This window comes from Podarcis gaigeae, assembly GCF_964106915.1.
Source record: "Podarcis gaigeae genome assembly, chromosome: 4".
Lineage (NCBI taxonomy): Eukaryota > Metazoa > Chordata > Lepidosauria > Squamata > Lacertidae > Podarcis > Podarcis gaigeae.
The window spans coordinates 91,091,805-91,115,053 of NC_139677.1; the positions used below are offsets into that span (position 1 = coordinate 91,091,805).

The 23,249-nt window shown below is 47.5% G+C and overlaps 1 protein-coding gene across 2 annotated transcripts in view; it reads left to right on the forward strand.

Annotated features, from left to right (window-relative positions):
- Positions 1–882: 882 nt before the first annotated feature.
- The window catches only part of SMCO4 (single-pass membrane protein with coiled-coil domains 4), a 49,092-nt gene continuing 26,725 nt past the window's right edge, over positions 883–23,249 (forward strand). The window contains exon 1 of one of the 2 annotated variants that reach the window (XM_083737604.1): positions 883–986. The gene's annotated coding sequence lies outside the window, so the exon portion shown is untranslated. Of the gene's footprint in view, positions 987–1,009; positions 1,146–23,249 lie in introns of those variants that run through there. The other variant, XM_083737603.1, reaches the window with a different exon arrangement.

Below are 23,249 nucleotides of genomic sequence, written 5' to 3' on the forward strand. Positions count from 1 at the left end.
TCTAACAAGCTCCCATTCTTCCCAGTTTTTTATTCATGTTGCACCTACTGGACACACCGCTAAGACGGTGTTCATGGAAGACAATCTTACTTGGCTATGAGCGTTCGCCAAAGAAGAAGCAGCAAGCTCGTTTTATTACAGTGAGCATTTTATAAGCAATTTCTGTGGTTTTAACAGCCTTCCCCCCCCCCCCCGCTGGTTTTTACTGCAGCTGTGGGTGGCTCTCCCCCCGCAAAAAAAAACCTCGCTATATTTTTAAATATGTTTATTACTAGTATATTTTTATTTGGATGTGCCATGCTGCTTTGATTGCTTGGGCAAAACGCGGGATATAAATAATTCGAAAGGAACAGAAGTATTTTTAGATCCCGCGTTTGATTTCCTCTGCTCACAGGTTCCTTTTTGAAGTTGGTTCTGTGTTCAAATGTGCGGGGTGGACTTCAAAAAAACAAATAAATCTATTCCTCCGCTTTAACATTTCACGCGAAATGCCTTAATAAAGACCAGTGGGTGAGAGGAGACCAGAGACGGGTCAGGAATCTAAAAAAATCAAATCAAATCCCTGCGTGTTTCTTCTTCTTCTTCACCATCATACCCCTCTGCCTAACACACCGCGATCGATCGCCTGCAAGTTTAAATCTTGGTGGGGAGCGCAAACGCGCTTTCCGCCGGAGCCTTTCCAGTAAAAGAGACTTGGCGATCGTGCGCTTGGAGCAACAAGGAAACCAGGAGGAGGCGAAGCTTGCCAGACCAGAGCAAGGCGGCAGCTCAACGAAGCGCTGGACTCGCTTGGCCAGGGGGCGCAGGCGGCGCTCGCTCGGCAGAGGGCGTCCCGGTTGCGGCTTCGAGCGGAGCCGGGAGGAGCCTCGTGCCTTGCGCGGCTGGGCCGGGGAGGAGCTGCGCCACCGCCGCCGCCGCTTGTGCCACGTCCATCGGGCTGAGCCGAGCCGGGAAGCGGCTGGAGCGCCCGCACGTGCGCGCCGGTGGTGAGTCCAGGCGGGGTAGCGGGGCGGCCAAGTTGCAGGAGCGCGGCGATCTCCGTTCTTCTCTCCTCCTCCAAAAATTTAAAAAGGAGCCAAAGACCCGCAGCCCCGATCGCTGCCTGCCCGGGACTTTCTTTCCCAGCTGTAGATTCCGCAGGCGGCGTAAGTCGTGGGGGGGGGGGGGGAGGAGCGCGTGTGCATGCTGGTTACTCACGAGTAGGAGCCGCCCCGAGCCCGGCAGCGCACTTTGCGCCCTGCGTAAAAACAACCCGATTGCAAGCCTCCCCAAAGCCTTTGCGCCGAAGGAGGGCCAAGTCCGGGCCCCGGGAGGAGGGTGGGGGGAGGAAAGCGCTGCCTGGGTTTGTAGCCCGAGACTACGTGGCGCGCTTACTTGAGAGTAGAAGGTCGTCTGAACTCGTGCATAGGGCGGGCGCGTAGGATTTCACCCCGGTGTTTACTCGGCGGAGACTTCCGCGGTGCCGGCGAAGAAAAGCGTGCGTTAGGTAGGATTGAAGCTCCTTTTTTTGGAGGGGGGAGCCAAGGGGCGCAGGAAAAGTGGCGCGAGGTTTCAAAACGCGTGGAAATCGGGGGGCAGAGAAAGAGTTTTGTGTGTTTGGACGGGATGAGGCCTCTTTCGAGTTGCAAGGAAGGCGAGAGGCGGGAGTCCCGTTGGAAACTTTGCAAAGCAAAGGGAAGAGGCGTGTTTAAAGCTGGGAGGGGAGGTGGGTGGAGGGGAGGAGAGGGTTAAAAGGGGGTCGCGGATCAAGTTGCTGCCCTGATCGCGACCCGGAGACTAGTCCTTCCCTCCACCCCACCCCCCTTTAAGTCAATTTCCAGGCGCGCAGCTGCTCGGCTTTGTAAGCGCCCTAGTAAGCGGATCTCCAAGAGACTAGTTGCTGTGTGGATCGAAATGGGGAGTCGTGCAGGCTGCAACTTCCTGCGCAACTTGGCCAGGATTTCCCCAGCTCCGATTGAGGGAGAGAGGAGGCTCCGTACACGTAACGCCGCTTTGCTGCTGATCCAAGAAGGCGCCGTCCCTCTCTCCTTTTTACCCCCGCCAGCGTGTTTTGGACTTTGCGCTGTTGCATGTCTGGGGCGATTTTCCCGGTCCCTTTTAAAGTAGGTCTTGGCTGCGTTTTGGGGGAGCGGAGATCAGGACTGCACCTTGCTTAGGCAGGGGCGTCTCATGGATGTTTTCCTCGGATGTAAGCCCAGCTATGTTCAGCGACATATGTTACGCCTAGTCGCGTTGCAAATCCTAAGCACCTTTAAGATTTAGTGCAGTTTTGGGGAGCAGAACTTGAAACAAGAGACTTGATGAATATAGCAGCGCTGCATGAGACTCTGGGAACTGTAGTTCTTTTAAAATCAAATTTAGCCTGGCCCTAAGAAATATGAGTAAAGGGGAAGAAGTCGTAGCGCAACAGCCCAATAAGTTGAGGTTAGTGGGACACCAAAGGCTGCTTTATCATTTTCGCTCCAGTAGCTGTGAAGCTGGCGACTACTTTTGATCTTTGGACACAGTGACATTCATCAGGCACACATTTCTTCGGTTAATATTATGCTCAAGGTGTATGATTTTCTTTATTGCATTTATATCCTGCCCTTTCTTCCGAGGAGGTCAAGGGAATGCACGTGGTTCCTACCGTTTTATCCAAGCAACAGCCCTGTGAGGTAGGCTATGCTGGGAAAGAGCGACTGGTCTGAACCCTCGCAGTGAGCTTTGTGGTTTAGGATGCGATCCTATAGCAAAATCCACTGGGATGAGTGGGTTTGGGATTGAGCCAGGAAGTTCCTGGCACAGCTGGGCTTTATCTTCCCCCATCCCAGCTCAGCTTAAGCCAGCTCTGAAAAAGGGGGCGTTCAGGGATGTGAGGTGGTGGCAGGAACAGAGAGGGATCTTAGGCAGGATCCCAGGCCACTTTATCTTGGTCACATGACCTGGCAACCCCGGCTACCTTTGAAGGTGACTCAGAAACTACAAGTAATCCAGAATACGGCTGCCAGACTGGTGACTGGGTGTGGCTGCTGGGACAATATAATGCCAGTCCTGAAAGACCTATGCTGCCTGCTGGTACATTTCTGAGCACAATTCAAAGCCTTTAAAGCCCTAAATGGCCTCAGTCCAGTATACCTGAAGGAATGTCGCCACCCCCATTGTTTGGGCTGGATACTGAGGTCCAGCTCCGAAGGCCTTCTCTGGTGGTTCTCTCACTGTGAGAAGTGAGGTTGCAGGGAATGAGGCAGAGAGCCTTCTCGGTAGTGGCGCCCACCCTGTGAAATGCCCTCCCATCAGATGTCAAGGAAATAAACAATTATCTGACTTTTAGAAGACATCTGGAGGCAGCCCTGTTTAGGGAAGTTTTTAATGTTTGATGTTTAGTTGTGTTTTTATATTATGTTAGAAGCCGCCCAGAGTGGCTGGGGCAACTCAGTCAGATGTAGTAATAGTAATAATATAATAATAAGAATTTTAAACCGGCAAAAAGGGCAGTGTCACTCAAAAACTATTTTAAAGGCTTGTTTTGCCAGGCTCTGCCACCCTAAAGCAACCCCGCTGCTGAACAGAGTTTGGATCTGCCAGCTTAACTTTCACCAACTTGATTTACATCAACTTATTGTGCGAAAGGTATTGTTCCTGTGGTGTGGATTTGAATCCGGGCATTGCCACCCTTTTTCTGCCCATGGGCACATTTGCACACCGGAGAATCTGTTGTGGATGCACCCCACTTCTCTTGCACACCTAGACATGTGCTGCAACCTGTTCTATTGCCTATGCAGTAATGTAATGCTGCTTTCAAAACTTTCCTGGTCAACTGGTGGGGTAAGAGCGGGGGTACCAGGAGGGCATTAGGGATGGCCTTAGTGGGCACATAGGTGCTATGTTGGCAATAATAATAATAATAATTTATTATTTGTACCCCGCCCATCTGGCTGGGTTTCCCCAGCCACTCTTGGCGGCTTCCAACAAAGATTAAAAATACATTAAAGTGTCACACATTAAACACTTCCCTGAACAGGGCTGCCTTCAGATGTCTTCTAAATGTCAGGTAGTTGTTTATATCTTTAACATCTGATGGGAGGGTGTTCCACAGGGTGGGTGCCTATACTGAGAAGGCCCTCTGCCTGGTTCCCTGTAACCTCACTTCTCTCAGGGAGGGAACCGCCAGAAGGCCCTCAGAGCTGGACCTCAGTGTCCGGGTAGAACGATGGGGGTGAAGACGCTCCATCAGGCATACTGGGCCGAGGCCATATAGGGCTTTAAAGGTCAACACCTACACTTTGAATTGTGCTCGGAAACATACTGGGAGCCAGTGTAGAGAAGGCAACCCCTTCTCTGAGCATTGCCCCATTCTGGTTTGAAGGAGGGGAGCCTGCAGCAGGAAAAGAGAAGGGAATTTGTGCATTCCCATTGACCTAAGAGTTATTTTTAACCTCCCGCCTGTGTTTTTGTACCAACGTTGTGTTTTTCACTTGGGGAACCTGTATTGCATTGTCCTCGGGACTGGTTTCGTTTGGGGAGGTGGCAGCACGCCCCCCATCCCTCTTCGCACACCCATGATGGAGGTTCCACCTGCTTCCTCTCCCTATAGGCCAGGTGTGAGAAACCTTTGGCCTTTCAGGTGCTGCTGAACTACAACTCCCATCAGCCTCAGCTAAGCTTGACCAACCAAACAGTCAGGGATGGAGAGCGTATCACTTCCTTTTGCAACCGTGCTTTAAGCTTCCAATAAAACAAATGCAAGCTTCAAAGGGGGGGGGGGGGGAATCAGACCTGGAAGGCCGAACGTTCTCCATCCTTTGCTGAAAGTGTTGTGGTGGGACATTGCTTCTCCAGGTCCCTGTTTTTCAGGCTGTGTGTGGGAAAGGTGTGGGAGGCAGGCAAAGAGAATGTAAACCTGGCACCGAATACTTTACAAAGCTTTAAGTACAGGCAGGGCTCTGAGCTGGCAGCAGGAAGGAAGATGATGAGTAGGGGCGTTTCAGAGATCTGGGAATGATTGGCCAAGGAGCCAATCTTTTCAACATCTGAAGGGCAGAAGGCAGAGCAGACTATTGCTTCCTGTTGTTCCAGAGGGCAGGGCCAGGATCAGACGGCTAGAAAGTCGTGTTTTTCAAGGTGAATTTGGGTTCCTGAAATTCGTTCTGATTGTGCAGATAAAATACAACAGATACAGTGGTACCTCGGGTTACATACGCTTCGGGTTACATATGCTTCAGGTTACACACTCTGCTAACCCAGAAATAGTGCTTCGGGTTAAGAACTTTGCTTCAAGATAAGAACAGAAATCATGCTGCGCAGCGGGAGGCCCCATTAGCTAAAGTGGTGCTTCAGGTTAAGAACAGTTTCAGGTTAAGTACAGACCTTCGGAACGAATTAAGTACTTAACCTGAGGTACCACTGTAGAATTCTACAGGCTGTGTTGCTCTAGCCTGTGGAAACAGTCCGGGTCCAAGGATCTCCAGGCATACACCTCCAGTGGTGGAGACATCAGCCGCTATACTGGGCATCCTTTCTTGGTCGCAAGCAGCCGACAGCCAGGTGCAAAGGGCGCCTGTCACCGGGGGAATTACAATCGCTGCTCCAGATGTTTTGAACTTGCCGTGGCTGGTGCTGATGGGAACCGTAGTCCCAAAACATCTGGAGGGTGCCACATTGACGATGTTCTAGAGCTGATGATGTAGCCGTGCTGCCTTTAAGACCAGTGTGAGTCTAAGGTTCTTGGCTCCCTTGCCCTGATTTTATTGGACGCTGGGCAGCTTGACAACAGCACGTTAACCATGATCCAGGATTTAATCAAACCCTCTTTTCTCACTTCCTTTTTTAATTTCAGTAATTCGGCTAGCACCCCGTGGGGCTCCGCATTAGGGAATGTGGGGAAAACAGTAGCCTCGGATTCTTGGCTGCCATCACTAACACAGATTAAAAACCCCACAATTTGCTAATGAGAATGTGTGTGGGGGGGGGAGTGGGCAAGTCTAAAAGGCAGGCAGGTACTCCCTCCCAAAGACATTTACCTGGCTGCTGAATCCAGCACCCGTAGACATTTGGCAACCCAGGCAGTTGCACAGTTGGCCATGTGGTTGGTTTCACTCTTCAGATATTGCGTATAAGGGGAACTCTGTTGCTTCTATACCTTTATTGAAGCATTGTGATCCAAAGGAGCTAATTATGGCCTGGAAGTGGAAGAGAATTTCACATACAGTGGTACTTTGGTTTACAACCGTTTTGGATTACAACCATTTCAAACCCTGAAGTGTGTGTCCCTTTTTTTGGATTACAGTGGTACCTCAGGTTAAGTACTTAATTCGTTCTGGAGGTCTGTACTTAATCTGAAACTGTTCTTAACCTGAAGCACCACTTTAGCTAATGGGGCCTCCCGCTGCTGCTGGAGCATGATTTCTGTTCTCATCCTGAAGCAAAGTTCTTAACCTGAGGTACTATTTCTGGGTTAGTGGAGTCTGTAACCTGAAGCGTATGTAACCTGAGGTACCACTGTACAACCCATTTGGGGGGGGGGGGATTACGACCAATTCTTTTTGGAGGCCCCGTTGGCGAAAGCGCGCCTTGGGTCACAACCAGTTTTGGTTTACAACCGGACCTCCGGAACCGATTATGGTTGTAAACCAAGGTATCGCTGTAATTGCATTTTGAACATTGCAACGGAGTCAGATCATTGGCCCATTGCGCTCAGTGCTTCAGGGGTTTCCAGACTTTTTAGGCACCACCCCCTTTGTTCCCTACTCTCCCCTCTCCCCCCAAAGACAGAGAAAATGTGTACGTGCTCCCTTTGCTTTTTCAAGAGCTCTGAGTATAAGATCCTGTAGAATTAACCTGAGCCTTGGAAAGCACATAGAGTTGTAAAAGGAAATGGGAAAGAGGGTCACTCTTCCAACTTCCTGTTTCAGCACTTTGTAATTTTCAAGGGAGAAAAAAATGTAGGCACCTCATGGCCAAGGGGGCAGTGAGTTCTTCCAGCTGTTTTGGACTACACCTCTCATCAGGTCCACCCAGCATGGGGATTGTAGTCTAAAAAAGCAACCGGAGAGCCCCAGATTGGTGAAGATGTTGGAGAACTTCTAGATGTTGGAGAATATTGGTGGCAAAGCATTTTTCTTGCAAGCAGAAGGACCCAGGCTCATTCCTTAGCCTCTTCAGCTGTGGCTGGGAATGTCCCTCTGTCTGAAACCCAGAAGAGTCACTGCCAGTCAGTGTTGACAGTACTGAGCCAGATGGACTAAAGGTCCAACTCTTTCTAAGATAGCATCCTGTGTTCCAGACCCGTTGCTTAAGATGAGGTTGCTAATCTAGCAAGCGTGCGTAGATCTGCTCTTTAGCTGTTTGGTGGTACAGTTGCCGGCGTCCGAAAATAGTTCTTAAGTGCTTTGAAGAGATTAAGCGGGGCGTACTTGGGAAAGAAAAAGAGAGCTCCATTGTTAGGCTTTAAGAATTAAATGTCCTAAACCGCCAGAATTGTTGTAATTGAAAAGGAAAAGGGGGGGGGGATCAGAAGGCTCATATTAACACAGCCTACTAAAGAATGTCGGGAGATTATTAAAAGGAGAACCCTAATAATTGGCAAGATAATCCGCTCTGAATGTGAGCAGTACAGCTTTGCTTAAGTTTCTAGGCACAGTTTGAAGGGGGCACAGATATGAATTGTTTATTGAGCCAAGTTTAATTTACAACTTTCCCTCCTTTTAAAAAATATTCCGAGTTTGACAGCTATCTGCACAAATGAAAAAAGAGCCCATCTTTTTTCTTTTTGTAAATCGCACACTTCCTTAATATTAACAGATCTTACCTACCTGCCCCAATAATACTTCAGTTGTGCAAAACCCCATTTCAAAACATCCGGACTGTTGGGTGAACACGAGACCTTGTAGCTTTTAATGTCTGAAGGAGTGATATTGTCAGTAGCGCCAATTCCATCTGTTGTTGGATGCTTCCTTTGAACTGGAGGTTGATACTATACGGGAGATTAAGTGTCTCTTGAACTCATAAACTTGAAAGATGTGGCTCAGTGCTTTAGATCTGAAAAGGAAATATGATTTGGTCCACTTGGGTTACATAGTGGTTTAGGATTTGACTTACACAACTTGCAGCCCATCAAGTTGAATGCAGCAGCTGTTTAGCGTTGACTGCCAGGTGTATGACAACACATGCACAGCCTGTGTAATAATAATAATAATAATAATAATAATAATAATAATAATAATAATAATATACATTATTTATATGCTTCTCATCTGACTGGGTTGCCCCAGCCACTCTGGGCTGCTCCCAACAAATTATAAAACCACAGTAAAATATCAACCATTATAAACCTCCTGATACAGATGTCTACAGAAGGTCCTAATAATCGTTTATCTCCTTCGCCCAGAGGGCGTTCCACAGGGTGGGTGCCACTACCGAGAAGGCCCTCTGCCCGGTTCCCTGTAACCTCACTTCTCGCAGCGATGGAGCCGCCAGAAGGTTCCCGTAGGCTGGATGCAGTGTTGAAAATTAGCCTGGCGCCTTTTGCACCTGGCTGTAGGCAACTTGCAACAGTCAAGATCCAAGGATCTTGGTACGCATGAACCTCCAGATGATGGAGATGTTGGGCGCCAGGTTGGAACTAATCCCACATCCTGTGGAATTCTGCCTGCAATGTTTTATCAGAATGAATTTCAGGAACCCACATTTTTTTTTTCCTGTACTAGAAACAGGGAGTAGCTCTAACCAGCCTAGCCTTGTGCTTCTGTTGCCTGTGTTACTGAAGCATCAGAGAGGGAAGGCGTAAGTGGAATGTGCCTGATCTACCCTTCCAGTCACTTAGTCGGGTGCTGCTTGTGTGTGCTTGGAAATGCAAGGACTGTTATTGTGGTGGGATGAGCAAAACAAGATGTGGGCTAAGCAATGTAATTACTTTTCCAAACACTCAAGGCCCCGGTTAGCTTGCTGGCGGGAACATACCTAGAAGTGTTTGTCATGCGCCAGGATCTGAGACGGCGAAATGGGATCTTCTTGCCCCTAGATGAAAGAGGCATGCAAATGAGGTGTTGTGCTCAGGTGGACACAATGAAGTGCAGTCTCCCCTTTGCTGTAGGCATCCCAGATAAGGACAATACCTGTGCTTCTGCAGTTGCCGTATTGGAGTTGCTGAGCTCATTCTTCTGGGCTCTGTATCTACAACAGGGCGGCAGGCGTTGCAGCAAAGAAGTGTGTTCAGGATTAGAAGCTCAGGTGTAGGCGCCAAATGGCTCCTGAAACCAGGGTTGCAGTCGCCAAAACAGAATGACTAGTTGCCGTTTTGGGGCCAGACGGCTCGGAAGTCATATTTTTCAATATGACGTTTTAGTTCCTGAAATTTGTTCTGATTGTGCCAGTAAGATATCACGGGTAGAATTCTGCAGGATGTGCTGCTAGTGTGTGAAAATGGCCCAGATCCAAGCATCCCCAGGCAGGCAACTCCAGGCGGTAGAGATGTCAGGATTGCCTTGCACACCACCATTTGGTAGCCAAGCTCAAAACCCAAAGTCTTGTTCCGATGCATTTTGGCTTCCCTGCTGATGATACAGTGGTACCTCTGGTTAAGTACTTAATTCATTTCGGAGGTCTGTTTTTAACCTGAAACTGTTCTTAACCTGAAGCGCCACTTTAGCTAATGGGGTCTCCTGCTGCCGCCGCACCGCCGGAGCACGATTTCTATTCTTATCCTGAAGCAAAGTTCTTAATCTGAGGTAATATTTCTGGGTTAGCGAAGTCTGTAACCTGAAATGTCTGTAACCTGAAGCGTCTGTAACCCGAGGTACCACTGTATTGCTGATGCCTTTGCTCCTTTCGCATCGTTCTGCGAGACCAGGTGGGAGGGGAGTTGGTTACAGCAGGAAGGGGAGACACCCTGTCTTCTTCACCAGCCAGACCCATCTCTGCCTCTTGGCCTCCCTCCTCTTCTGCTTCTTTTTCTACCTCTGATTCTGCACTTCCCTCTGCCACAGCCTCTTCCTGCTCACTAAACCCTGTTACCTCTTCAGCTCCTGACACCTCCACTCTCCAGCCTTCTCCCTCTGACTGCTCATCATCACCCCACCACCACTTCCCAGGATCTGAACCTTCTTCCTTGGAGGTTTCCCAGCTGGTTCCTCCCAACATAACTCTGTGTCCAGCCAGTCTTGAGACAGTCCTATCAGCAAACTCAGGTGGTGAGTGCCATTAAAACATGGGAACCATTTTCCAGGCTGAGGGCTGCATTCCCTTGTGGGCAACCTTCTAGAGGCCACTCCTATCTGGGATGGTTGTCCTCTTCCACCGAGCGCGCAGCTTTGGGAGGGATGCACACGGAGCGGTGAGGGAGGAATGAGACACCCGCCTAGCCAGCCAGATCAGCCGAATCAACCCTGGTGATCAATGGGGTGACAGATGTCGCAGCCAGATCGCCCTCACATTACCTCACATGAGATCATTACCCCACTCTTACTTACCATCCCAGGCCGCCCATCTGAGGCCACATTGTTCTTTCTTTTATCAGATCAAAAGGATCAGACAACAGCAAAGGTTGCTAGGTTTATTTAGGGTGTAGTGAGATTAAGGGCCACTAAGGGACGCGGGTGGCGCTGTGGGTTAAACTACAGAGCCTAGGACTTGCCGATCAGAAGGTTGGCGGTTCAAATCCCCGTGACGGGGTTAGCTCCCATTGCTCGGTCCCTGCTCCTGCCAACCTAGCAGTTTGAAAGCACACCAGTGCAAGTAGATAAATATGTACCGCTCCAGCGGGAAGGTAAACGGGGTTTCCATGCGCTGCTCTGGTTCGCCAGAGGCAGCTTAGTCATGCTGGCCACATGACCCGGAAGCTGTACGCCGGCTCCCTCGGCCAATAAAGCGAGATGAGCGCTGCAACACCAGAGTCGGTCATCACGACTGGACCTAATGGTCAGGGGTCCCTTTACCTTTACTTTATCTGAATGACAACTTTGGTCATTTGATTGCCCTTTTTACCCGCTGCTGTCTTTTTTATTTGTATATATTTTATTTGTATATATTGCTTGTTTTGTGTTGCTATGGCCGTTGGCTAATGCGAATAACGTTTCTCTATCTATCTTCTAGAGGCTACATGTCAAAGGCGGGCATGGCCAGAGGCCGTAGTAGGCAGGACAACAGGTGGGCCTCTTAGCTTTGTGCATCAGTTGAATCCCTGACTAAGGACAGTGGAACCCCTGCACAAGGACTTTTGCTTGTGCAATGGGGGCTTCCCCCCATCCTCCCCCTGCACACCCCCCCCCCAAATTAGTTCTGGAGAGGATGGTGGAGAAAAGCAGAGATCCAAACTTGAACAGTATTATCAAAGCATCAGTGACAGGGGCGAGTCTTCTGGGTCAAGGAAAGAGATGTCTCTATGAGATATCCGAAGTGGCTGGTGGATACTGCTTCACTTTAGAACATAAGTAGAGTTCTGTGCCAGTGGCCCACATTCTCCAGAATCCTGTTCTCACAGTGGCCAGGCAGGATCTTGGCGAAAGCAGGGCACACTCTCTGTTCAGATTTCTTGGCCTGTAGCCACTGATAGACAAATCAAGCACAAGCCTCATGGCTTCCTCAAAAAACAAAACATCGAGACCAATGACCGTCGCTACCGTAGCAAATTAGATAAGTTAATTAAGACCAACTTGGCCCAGTTCTTCAGCACGGCTGTGTTTCAGCCATCTGCAGCTCGCCCGCATCTCTGTAGCCATCTGGTTAACACATTTTGTTAATCCTTAACTCCTCTCCCCTGCCTTCTGTTTAGCGTGGATTGTAAACTCTCTGAGTGGGGACTGTCCAGCATGCGGTGCCTAGCAGTTTCTGGGTAAAAGCGTCTGGCAATCCCCCCTCCCATGGGTCTCCCTATTTGTTTAGATTCAGTCATTCCTCTCCGTGCAAGAACATTTCCCTCGGCACGTCACGGAGCTCCTCGCGTGCTGTTCTGGGATGCCATGCCAAAACCAATTGTGCCGAGAGCTGTTGCGGTTGCCTGCAGCGCTGAGGGCTTCCAGACTGGCTTGAGCTTATGAGTTATTTTGGAAATAAATTAGCCTCTCGATGGCTGTCATCATGCCTATAGCAAGAAGTGATCGCAGGAGAGCCATCAGAATCTACGGGCAGAGGAAAGGGGACAAATGGCAAGTTTCCAGGCATTATATACTTTGGAAAGTCGTGGCTTCTCCCCTAGGAATGCTGGGAACTGTAGTTTAAGGGTGCCAAGAGTTGTCAGGGAGACCACCAACTGCATCTTGTGGCAGTGAGTGCCGTAGGTCCCCTATCCGTAATGTGAAAGTCATCCATTAAGTCCCGAGTCCATTGTTGACCAGCTTCAATGAGTGAACCAATTTTTTACGGTTAGAGAACCGTAAATTGCCATTGTTAATCTTATAGATCTTTGCCATATCTCCTTTCAGACACATTTCCCCCCCAACCCCCTTAAAAGCTCACAGATGCTTTACAGTCTTTCCCTTAGGGAAGGCGCTCCAATCTTTCTATCATTTTAGTTGCCCTTAGAACAACACCAGGAAGCTTCCTTATGCATTTTCAGACCATCGGCCCATCAAACTCCGTTCTGCACTGAGCCAAAGTCTGCAGTTCCTCTCTGCCCCCCACTTGTGCTAACAAACTTCATAGAACCAGCTGCATGGAATTATCAAATAAATCCTTAATCTGCAGGCTTAAAAAGTTTCTTTCTAAACGGATAAGATTATCAGAGACTGGCAGGGAGGAGGGATAAATTCTGTGGCAGGTTTAAGCAAAGTACACGGGGACTGTGTGTGCGGGTGCGTTTTGCAAAAAAGCTTTAAGGGAAATGCTTTAACATTTGTGGTGAGATCCCAAGCAACAAGGCTGGAAAACATTGCAGCCGGAGACCTTGAATAGCCACTACCTGTTCGTGTAAGTAGCTCTGGGATCTGTGGGCCAATGGTCTAACTTAAACTTAGGCAGAGCTGGTGCACATATTTTGTGCGCGTACAGACATACATCCTCTTCTTGGTAAGCCTACTGTGGATTTTTGCATATACCGAAGATTCATGCCTTGCAGGGGGTCAGACTAGATGACTCAAGGTATTCCTTCCAACTCTACAATTCTATGAAATCAGAAGTGCCCCTTCAGCTTTTGTGCTGCCCTGGCCTCAAGGAGGAAATTGGAAGTTTCCACTTCCTGCCGTTTAGGGTTTGGATGAAACTCTAAGTCGTGTCTAGTCTTAATTATGGTTTGTTAGAACCACCTGCTGCCTGGGGTATTGCCTCCTCTTCTGGGTGCTGCTGTTTCATAAAAATATTGATGCACTGGAACATGTCCAGGAGAGTTTGACATAGTTGGTGATGAATTGGGAGATGGGAGTTCCATGAGGAGCACTGGGGATGTTTAGTTTGGTGAAGAGGTCAGAAGATAGTGTTTCTCATATATGTGAAAGCCTGGCTCAGAAGGTGGAGCAAGTCTTGTTTTCTGTCACGGGTAGGAACAGGGCCGGATTTAGGTTTGATGAGGCCCTATGCTACTGAAGATAATGGGGCCCTTTATATCTCCAGCTGTCCTTTGTCAACAACAAATTGTCACTGTTTTGTGCGTGGAATATATGGTAATTTATGGACCTAATAGGTATCTAAAGCCATTTGCACATAACAAAATATGTATTTTCTCAAAGTAATTTGTTTTTTATCTTATATTTTGGAAATGTACATCCAGATTTTTTCCCCTTTAAATTTTTTTGGGGCCCCCAAAAGAGTGAGGCCCTAAGCTATAGCTTGTTTCGCTTACACAGTGGTACCTCGGGTTAAGCACTTAATTCGTTCCGGAGGTCCGTTCTTAACCTGAAACTGTTCTTAACCTGAGGTGCCACTTTAGGTAATGGGGCCTTCCGGTGCTGCCGCACTGCCGGAGCACGATTTCTGTTCGCATCCTGAAGCAAAGTTCTTAACCTGAGGTACTATTTCTGGGTTAGCAGAGTGTGTAACCTGAAGCGTATGTAACCTGAAGTGTCTGTAACCGGAGGTACCACTGTACATAAATCCAGCACTGGGTAGGAACCAAACCAGCAAGTTCAAATGACAAGAACTCTCTGATTGCATGAGTTGCTCAATAAGAGTGTACTGCCTCTGAAAGCAGCAGACTATTCTTGTTTAGATTTTTTTAAAGCAGATTCTGGATGGCTGTCAGCAGGCACCAGGAATATTTTGCACCTGTCTTTCAACTAGAATGGTACCTCTACTTATGAGCACGTATCCTTCGGTTACGTATCCTTCGGGATACGCATGTGGCAAACCCGGAAGTATTTTTCCGGGTTTCGCCGCATGCGCAGAACAGGCACCTCCGGTTGCAAAAACCTCGGGATCCGACTGGAGCTCCGGAACGGATCCTGTCTGCAACCGGAGGTACCACTGTACTTGTGACCAAGTGAATACAGTGGTGCCCCGCAAGACGGAAAACTCGCTAGACGAAAGAGTTTTCCATTTTGGAGGTGCTTCGCAAAACGAATTTCCTATGGGCTTGCTTTGCAAGACGAAAATGTCTTGCGAGTTCCTGCGGGGTTCCCCCCCCTTTTTCTAAGCCGCTTATCCGATAAGACGCTAATAGTGCTAATCCGCTCATCCGTCAATGGGCTTGCTTTACAAGACGAAAAAACCGCTAGACGAAGAGACTCGCAGAACGGATTCTTTTCGTCTTGCGAGGCACCACTGTATGTTGCTCCAGACATCACCACCATTTGGTGGCGCATGCCTAGGGATCATTGGATCTGGACTGTTTTCACACACTAATACCCCCATCATGTAGAAATCTATCAGTTCTGTTTTACCTGCCCAATCGGGATGAATTTCTGGAACCAAAATGCTTTTTCTGTGCATGCTCAGCCGGAGCAGTCACCATTAAGAAAAAGAGGTCGGAATAGGCCAATCTATATGTGGACTGTCCCTGGGTCAAGTGACTTTTCTTCTTTAAGTTCTCAAAGCTCTTAACCTAGCTCAAGGTTATCATCTGAACCAGCCAGATGTTTCACTGAGAATCAATCACAGTCGTTCCATCATTTGAAAAAACAAAACTTTCAAGCCAACTAGCCCCAAAATGGCAACTAGACCAGGAGTAGGCAACCTAAGGCCCATGGGCCACAAGCCGCCCACGTGAGTTATTTAACCGGCCCACGACTCACTTCCTCGGTGCCAGAAATCGCATCTGCGCAGACGCTGGAAATCGCGGCCGTGCGTGCGAAATCCGGCCCACAGAGGGTTCTCCCAGGCGAGGTAAACCTTGCCGACCCTGAACTAGACATTCCGTTTTGGCAACTATAACCTTGGTTGAAGAAGCCATTTGGCACCTAGCTCCTATATCTTGAGTTTCTAATACTGGCTGTCAGTCAGGGATTCTACAACATGGATTTCCTACGTGATCAGGGAATCCAGCATCATAAGTCTGTAGTCAATTGAATGCAAAGTGAAAGCCTCTGAACTCTTTGTGCACTGAGGAGACAGCCAGACACAGGCAGAGACCTCGGATGATATAGGTAGTCAGTAGCTTTTGGTTTAAGTGTTAGACATATTTAAAGAATATATTGTCTCGTGATATTACGGAATTGAATAAATCAGCCGTTTTGAGTCACAAGTAAATAAAATATGTAGCTTGTATTCACCCGAGATGTCTCGTAGCAAACCTACTTGACTCTTAAATGTCTAATTTCTTCATTTGCAGTACAAATTTGATGTACTGCGTTTTTTCCTTCTGAGAAAATGGCTATAGAGAGCCCAGCCCCTCACCATATCTCCCACGACAGTATAACTTCCCTGAGAACATTGGATACAAATTCAATAAATAATAATATTAATAACGAAAGCTTGAAATGTGGACTATTATTTCACCATTGTGGGGAGGGCTGTGACCAGCTGACCGGTGCGCCTGATCATAGAATTGTAGCGTTGCAAGGGACCCCAAGGGCCATCTAGTCCAAACCCCCACAATATAGGAATCTCCTGTCCAAAATGGGACTCAAACCCACAACCCGGAGATGAAAAGTCTCCTGCTCTCTTGACTGAGCTATCCAGCCACAGCACAATCAGTATGCATGGGTTGCCTCTAAGGACATGACATGCAAGTTTGAAAAAAAGTTGCGTGAGCTTGAGAAGGTCCCTTATACCCCTGGTCCAACCTAGCTCAGTTTGAGGGCATCTCTCCATGGATATTGACAGAGGACTTCCCCACTTCTCCCATCTGAGCTCCTTTCAACTCATGGTATGAGTGATACGAACCTCAGACCTCTTGCATGCAAACCAGATGTTTTACCACTAAGCTACATTCACCTCCTTGCCCGAGATCCTTCTGAAATATCTTGAATGCCTCTTGAGCTTTTCTTTCAGCGTGGATTAAATTGTTTCCCCGCTCAGTTTTCTTATAAAATTCCATTTTCTGCCCGCTAATTGTATTTTCACCCCCTCACTCCCCACCTTGGTTTCATGTTAAGTTGTCCCCCTTTCCCCAAGTGCTGCCTGTTAGCCAGCCTTGCTCAATTTTTTTTGAAACGGCTAATCTCACGGTTTCTGCAGCTCCCGCCCAGCGTAGACTCTCCCCATCTTAATTTTGTTTAGACTTCGATTTTAGACTTCGATTTCTTGCCTTTCATCTCCTTTATATATATATATTTCGACCCTCCCCCCCACTTTCAACTTTCATCCTCTCCCAGGGAAGGTGCTTGTACCTCTTTGCTTTTAGTGAAACTCATTTGCATTCTTGAGACTCATTGTTTATGGCAGAAGACTAGTAATTTCCGAATAAAGCGTTCCCTTTTCTCTCTCTCCCGACACCTCGCGCCCTCCAAAGGCTTTGCTCAAATTTTCCTCTGTTTGCACAAAGAAATCGCAAAGAATAAAGAGCGGTACTAGATTTTATTTATCTTATTTTCAAAAGGGTACGGAGAAGGAGAAGCGGTCTTCCGCCTCAATCAATGTGCTGGGAGCTTTGTCACTGGGAAAGTAGGAATGCAATAACTCTCAGTCTGCCTTCTCCCCAAATGATTTGATAGGGGTGGGAGCAATGCAGGAATATTTCCCCCCCAGTTTTGGCTTCCGTGTTTTCATCCTGAGTTTGGGGTTGGAGAGTGGTGAAAGTTTTGGTTTGGAGAGTGGTAAAATTTGGGATAATTGATGTAACCACATCTTTCCCTATTTTGAAGTCAATACAGTGGTACCTCAGGTTACATACGCTTCAGGTTACAGACTCCGCTAACACAGAAATAGTACCTCAGGTTAAGAACTTTGCTTCAGGATGAAAACAGAAATCGTGCTCCGGTGGTGCGGTGGCAGCGGTAGGCCCCATTAGCTAAAGTGGTGCTTCAGGTTAAGAACAGTTTCAACTTAAGTATGGACCTCCGGAACGAATTAAGTACTTCACCCGAGGTACCACTGTAGTTGTTGACTTTGGCCTCATATTTCACATGTTTGCAATGTGTGTATGGAAAAAGTGGAGTTATTACTATATTGTTGTTGTCGTTTAGTCGTGTCCGACTCTTTATGACCCCATGGACCAGAGAACGCCAGGCACTCCTGTCTTTCACGGCCTCCTGCAGTTTGGTCAAACTCATGCTGGTAGCTTCGAGAACACTGTCCAACCATCTCATCCTCTGTCGTCCCCTTCTCCTTGTGCCCTTGTGTCTTTAGGATCTGTCCTTCCAGTGAGCACTCAGGACTGATTTCCTTCAGAATGGATAGGTTTGATCTTCTTGCAGTCCATGGGACTCTCAAGAGTCTCCTCCAGCACCAGAATTCAAAAGCATCCATTCCTCGGCGATCAGCCTTCTTTATGGTCCAGCTCTCACTTCCATACATCACTACTGGGAAAACCATAGCTTTAACTATACGGACCTTGGTCGGCAAGGTGATGTCTCAGCTGCTCTCTGACAAAGGGATTGGGCTGGTATATAGTAATATAATACAGTGGTACCTCGGGTTACATACGTTTCAGGTTACAGACGCTTAAGGTTACAGACTCTGCTAACCCAGAAGTATTACCTCAGGTGAAGAACTTTGCTTCAGGATGAGAACAGAAACCGTGCTCCGGCGGCGCAGCAGCAGCAGCAGGAGGCCCCATTAGCTAAAGTGGTGCTTCAGGTTAAGAACAGTTTCAGGTTACGTACGGACCTCCGGAACGAATTAAGTACTTAACCTGAGGTACCACTGTATATTACTATATACCAGCCCAATCTCTTTGTCAGAGAGCGGCTGCGTGCTTCTCAGCCCTTTCCAGTTCCTCCTCACCAGGGGAATTTAGAGGAGCAGAATGCAATTACCGGTGTTGAATTGTAGGCAATCGTTGATCAATAGGTATTTCCCTTATAATCAGTCAGATTCTCTTGTTTGCCTTAGTCTTGTGTGGCTCAGTCAGCAACTGGCTCCGGTGCAGGGCAATCAAATTGCAATCTTGCTAACTCCACTGTCTGTGCCACTCGCTGTCCGTGCTGTTGGGTTATCAAGTATTTTGGAGAAAGAAGTGCTAACTTTAACATCTTCAAGTGCCTAAGGTGAGAAAAGATGTGTTTTGCTGGGCTGATTCATACCCTAGTTGCTCGTTGGCAAGCGTGATGCAGAGGTGCATGTTTCTGAATGTGCGGCAGTTGTGCTTCTGGCATTAGGGATTTTTGGCGCATGGCCATGAGCCTGCTTGAGAGGCACACTTCCTCTTACAGTCATAACTCGGGTTACAGATGCTTAAGGTTGCGTTTTTTCGAGTTACGGACCGCCGAAACATGGAAGTACCAGAATGGGTTACTTCTGGGTTTTGTCGGTCGCACATGCACGAAAGCACTAAATTGTGCTTTGCGCACGCGCAGAAGCACTGAATCGCAATCCACGTGTGCGCAGATGCGCTGCTGGGGGTTGCGGACGTTCATCCTGCATGGATCACGTTCACAACCCAAGCATTCACTGTAGTTGGATATTTTCTGGTGTGGAATGTACCTGTATGAATAAAGTGGACATTCCTGCTTCTCTAAAAGTACAGAATCATACGTGTGGCAGAGTGGCCATGTTTGCACAGCACAATAAACCAGGGTTGCTGGCTAACCATGGTTTTCTGGTTATGAGCAAACGTACAGGCAGTGTTAGAAACTGGGATAGAAAAGCTAGGAGCCAAATGGCTCATGAGACCTAGGTTGTGGGCACCAAAACAGAATATTTAGTTGCCAGTTTTGGGGGGAAGTTGGCAAAAGACTTTTTATTTATTATTTTGATAAGCATGAACTAATACACAATTAACATATGTGACAAATTGTTCATATCACATTTTAAACTGAATTTGTTAATACATGTTTAATTCGGTGTTTGCAATAAAAAAAAAATGGTACCATACAGTCATACTTCATGTTACGTTCTTTCAGGATACGTCCCACGGCGACCCGGAAGTACCGGAAAGGGTTACTTCTGGGTTTTGCCGCTTGCACATGTGCAGAAGCGCAAAATGATGTCATGCGCATGCACAGAGGTGGCAAATCGCAACCCGTGTGTGCGCAGATGCACCGCTGTGGGTTGCGTTCTTTTCATGTTGCGAATGGGCTTCTGGAACGGATCCTGTTCACAACCAGAGGTACCACTGTACTTCAGTTTTCAAAATACTTTTACTCTTTATTCTTAAACTCCTTAACGTATTGTCTATCCTTAACATATACTTTGAGGCTTCAGAGCACATACATTTCAGTAATCCTTGAGTGTCAACTAGGTGCAAAAAAGGGCACCCTGACTTTCGGAGGTACTCGCAAATGGAGAATCTTCAGGCGTGAAATGTGCCTGGCACCCAGAAAATTTCGAATCCTGCCTACTGGTGGGCCCTGCTTGGCTCTTCCTGTAGCACAAGTGGAATAAACGGACAGTGGATAGCTCACTGAGTGGAGCATGAGACTCTTAATCCCAGGGTTGTGGGTTTGAACCCCACATTGGGCAAAAAGATTCCTGCATTGCAGGGGGTTGGACTAGATGACCCTGGTGGTCTCTTCCAACTCTACAGTTCTGTGATTCTATGCAGGAAGCCACAATTAAGGTTGGTTTCCTTTGATGTCTGAGCTAGGATAGTTGTTTGTTGCTCCCTTTAAAAAAAACAGGATTGCTACCCAGCCTTATACCATGCTAGTTCACAACAAATGATGATAAACCCTAGTTTATTGTGGTCCGTGAACATGGCGGTGTCTCTCCATGAAATGGATACCAGTTGCAAATACAATATTAGACAAACTTGCTAGCCGCCGATTAAAAAAAAAATTGAGTTGTGCTCGCTTCGGCAGCACATATACTAAAATTGGAACGATACAGAGAAGATTAGCATGGCCCTGCGAAAAAAAAATTGAGTAATTAATGTTTCTCAGGTGATTACCCCTTTGCTGTTGTCCCTGGATTTTTGCACCTATTTCAAGAAAAGCATTCTACATTTAAACCACACTAACAGTGTAGGGAGGCAAAATAAAATTAACATGGGGGAGCTTCTTTTGAAAGCTTCATTTACAGATTACAAGCTGAATTAATACGCCAAATTAGATCACTCATTAGGGCATGGGAACATTTTCCAATATAAATGGAAAATTATCCAATGCAAATTGCCCTAATTTGCAGAGAAGATTTTCAATTTGATTTTCAATTTTGATTTGAAAACCCATATCATTTCCTGCCACCCTAGAAACTTGCACAGGTTATTTCAAGGGTCAGCAAACTCACTGTGCCTCGGGCTGGTGTTTCCAGCGCCGATCGCGCGGAGGGTGGGTAGCACGTGCCCATACGTGTACGCACACGCTATTTCTGGCGCACTTCTGGGTTGGCAGAGCACCGGAAATAGCTTGTGTGCATGTGCACAGGCCTCCTCCGACTCCAATGGGCAACGGAAATAACGCGCATGCACACAATGCTTGTGCATGCACACAAGCTATTTCCGGTGCTCCTCCAACCTGGAAGTGGGCAGCTGCGCAGTGCAGCGCTGGTAAGAGCGGGTGGCGGCAGCAGGCGGCGGGGGTTGCAGCAGGCCGGATAAACAAGTCCCTCGGGCCTTATCCTGCCCATGGGCCTTAGTTTGGGGACCCCACATTCTAAGAAATGTGGACTATGGCATCTTTCTAGCAAGAGAATCCCAGGCAGCCAGTGATCTGCGGAAGCTGTGAAATTGATGCTTAGGAAATGGAAATATTTCTCTTTCAGCTATCATACCTAAGGTCACAGCCACCCCATATTTTTAAAACTCAGTTATGCCACTTTTAACAGTCACGGGGTGGGATTCGCCTAGCCACCCCCATCATTGTAAATTCAGTGCAAGGACTTCTGCTTGTGCAAGGACTTCCCCGTTCTCCTTTGCATGTGGCCCTTGCACCCCTGAAATTGGCTTGGCGGGGTCGGGGGAACCCCCAGAACAGAATGTGGGGGAAGGGGAGGGGACTCAAGCACAAGAACACTCCCTGCTCCTGAAGTTTGCAGCAACTTGTAACAGAACCTTAAAGTCGGCTGGGGTTGGCAACCTGTGTAGCAGCTTCAGGAAAGGTGTTACATGTGTGTGAATGGAAAATAAAAAAATTCCTTCCAGTAGCACCTTAGAGACCAACTAAGTTTGTTATTGGTATGAGCTTTCGTGGTATCCGAAGAAGTGTGCACACGAAAGCTCATACCAATAACAAACTTAGTTGGTCTCTAAGGTGCTACTGAAGGTGGTCTCTAAGGTGCTGGAGGAGAATCTTGAGAGTCCCATGGACTGCAAGAAGAACAAACCTCTCCATTCTTAAGGAAATCAGCCCTGAGTGCTCACTGGAAGGACAGATCATGAAGATGAGGCTCCAATACTTTGGCCACGTCATGAGAAGAGAAGACTCCCTGGAAAAGACCCTGATGCTGGGAAAGATGGAGGGCACAAGGAGAAGGGGACGACAGAGGAGGAGATGGTTGGACAGTGTTCTCAAAGCTACAAACATGAGTTTGACCAAACTGTGGGAGGCAGTGGAAGACAGAAGTGCCTGGCGTGCTCTGGTCCATGGGGTCACGGAGTGTCGGACACGACTAAACAACACACAAGGTGCTACTGGAAGGATTTTTTTTATTTTGTTTCGACTAGGCAGACCAACACGGTTATCTACCTGTGTGTGAATGGATCAAAGAACCATAGAATTGTAGAACTGGAAGGGGACCAGAGGGTCATCTAGTCCAACCCTCGGCAATCTTTTTGCCCAGCGTGGGTTTGGAACCCACGACCCTAAGATTGAGAGCCCTGTGCTCAACCAACTGAGCTATTCTGCAGTAAGTAGCCCAGCTGTGGCATTCTGCCCTGGTTGCCGTTCCCAAACCAAATCAACAAGGGCAGCTTCACACAGAGATCATTTGCGTTGAATGATCTGTGGCTTTTCGTGTAAGAACACTAGATTGAGAGAAAGACTTTCTCTGGGAGAAAAAGTGGCCTTTGCTCCTGCCGGGCACAAGCTTGAGCGGTCAAGTGATAACTTGCGCAATGGGTTTCAGATCATTTGGAGACTCCGTTCAGCTGTTATCGACCTTCCCTTCAGCCCAAACTCTATGAGTTTAGTGCAGAAATAAAGGAGGGGAGACGGTGTTGTCTGCTGTATTACGATGACACAGCTGGGTGAATCGCTTGAAGATGAAACTCTCAAAGTTTGACCAGTGCTTGCTACCGAGAGAACATTGTTTCTTCAGCTGCAATGAGCCTTGAAATACCAATTGCCTAGTAAAATGAAATAAAGAGGTAGAATTCGTATCGTATACAAAATAAGAAACACTTCAACACGGGCTCCTTTTTAAATAAGATTTGTGAAGAGGATTTGCCTCTTGATCAAACATTTATATAGAGTGTTCATTAACTGCTTCTTATTGAAAGAATGCGGGGTGGGATACGAAAGCACGAATAAAAAGTAATACCGCTCTCCTCCGCAGCGTATTAATGTAATTTAAAACCTGCAAATAACTTTTAACAAAGTGAAAGAAGACAAAAGCAAATTAAAAATGAAAAAAAAAAAACCCTTAAAGCAGGCATGCCCAAGTCTGTTATGGGGGCCTAATCCGGCCCTCTGGCTGGTTTTATCCAGTCCCTGTGGCAGTTTATTTATTGGGGTTAATTCCCCAAAAGAGCTCAAGAGGTTCAATCCTAAAAAAAGCTCAACCTTGGTCGGCCCTCATGTATGTTCACTTCATCAAATCTGGCCCTCTTTGGGAAAAGTTTGGGACTTAAAAGTGAAAAATCGGGCAAACAACTAAGGGCAGTATTCAACTAATTTATTGCATTAGTAGGGCGAGTACTAACACTAGTG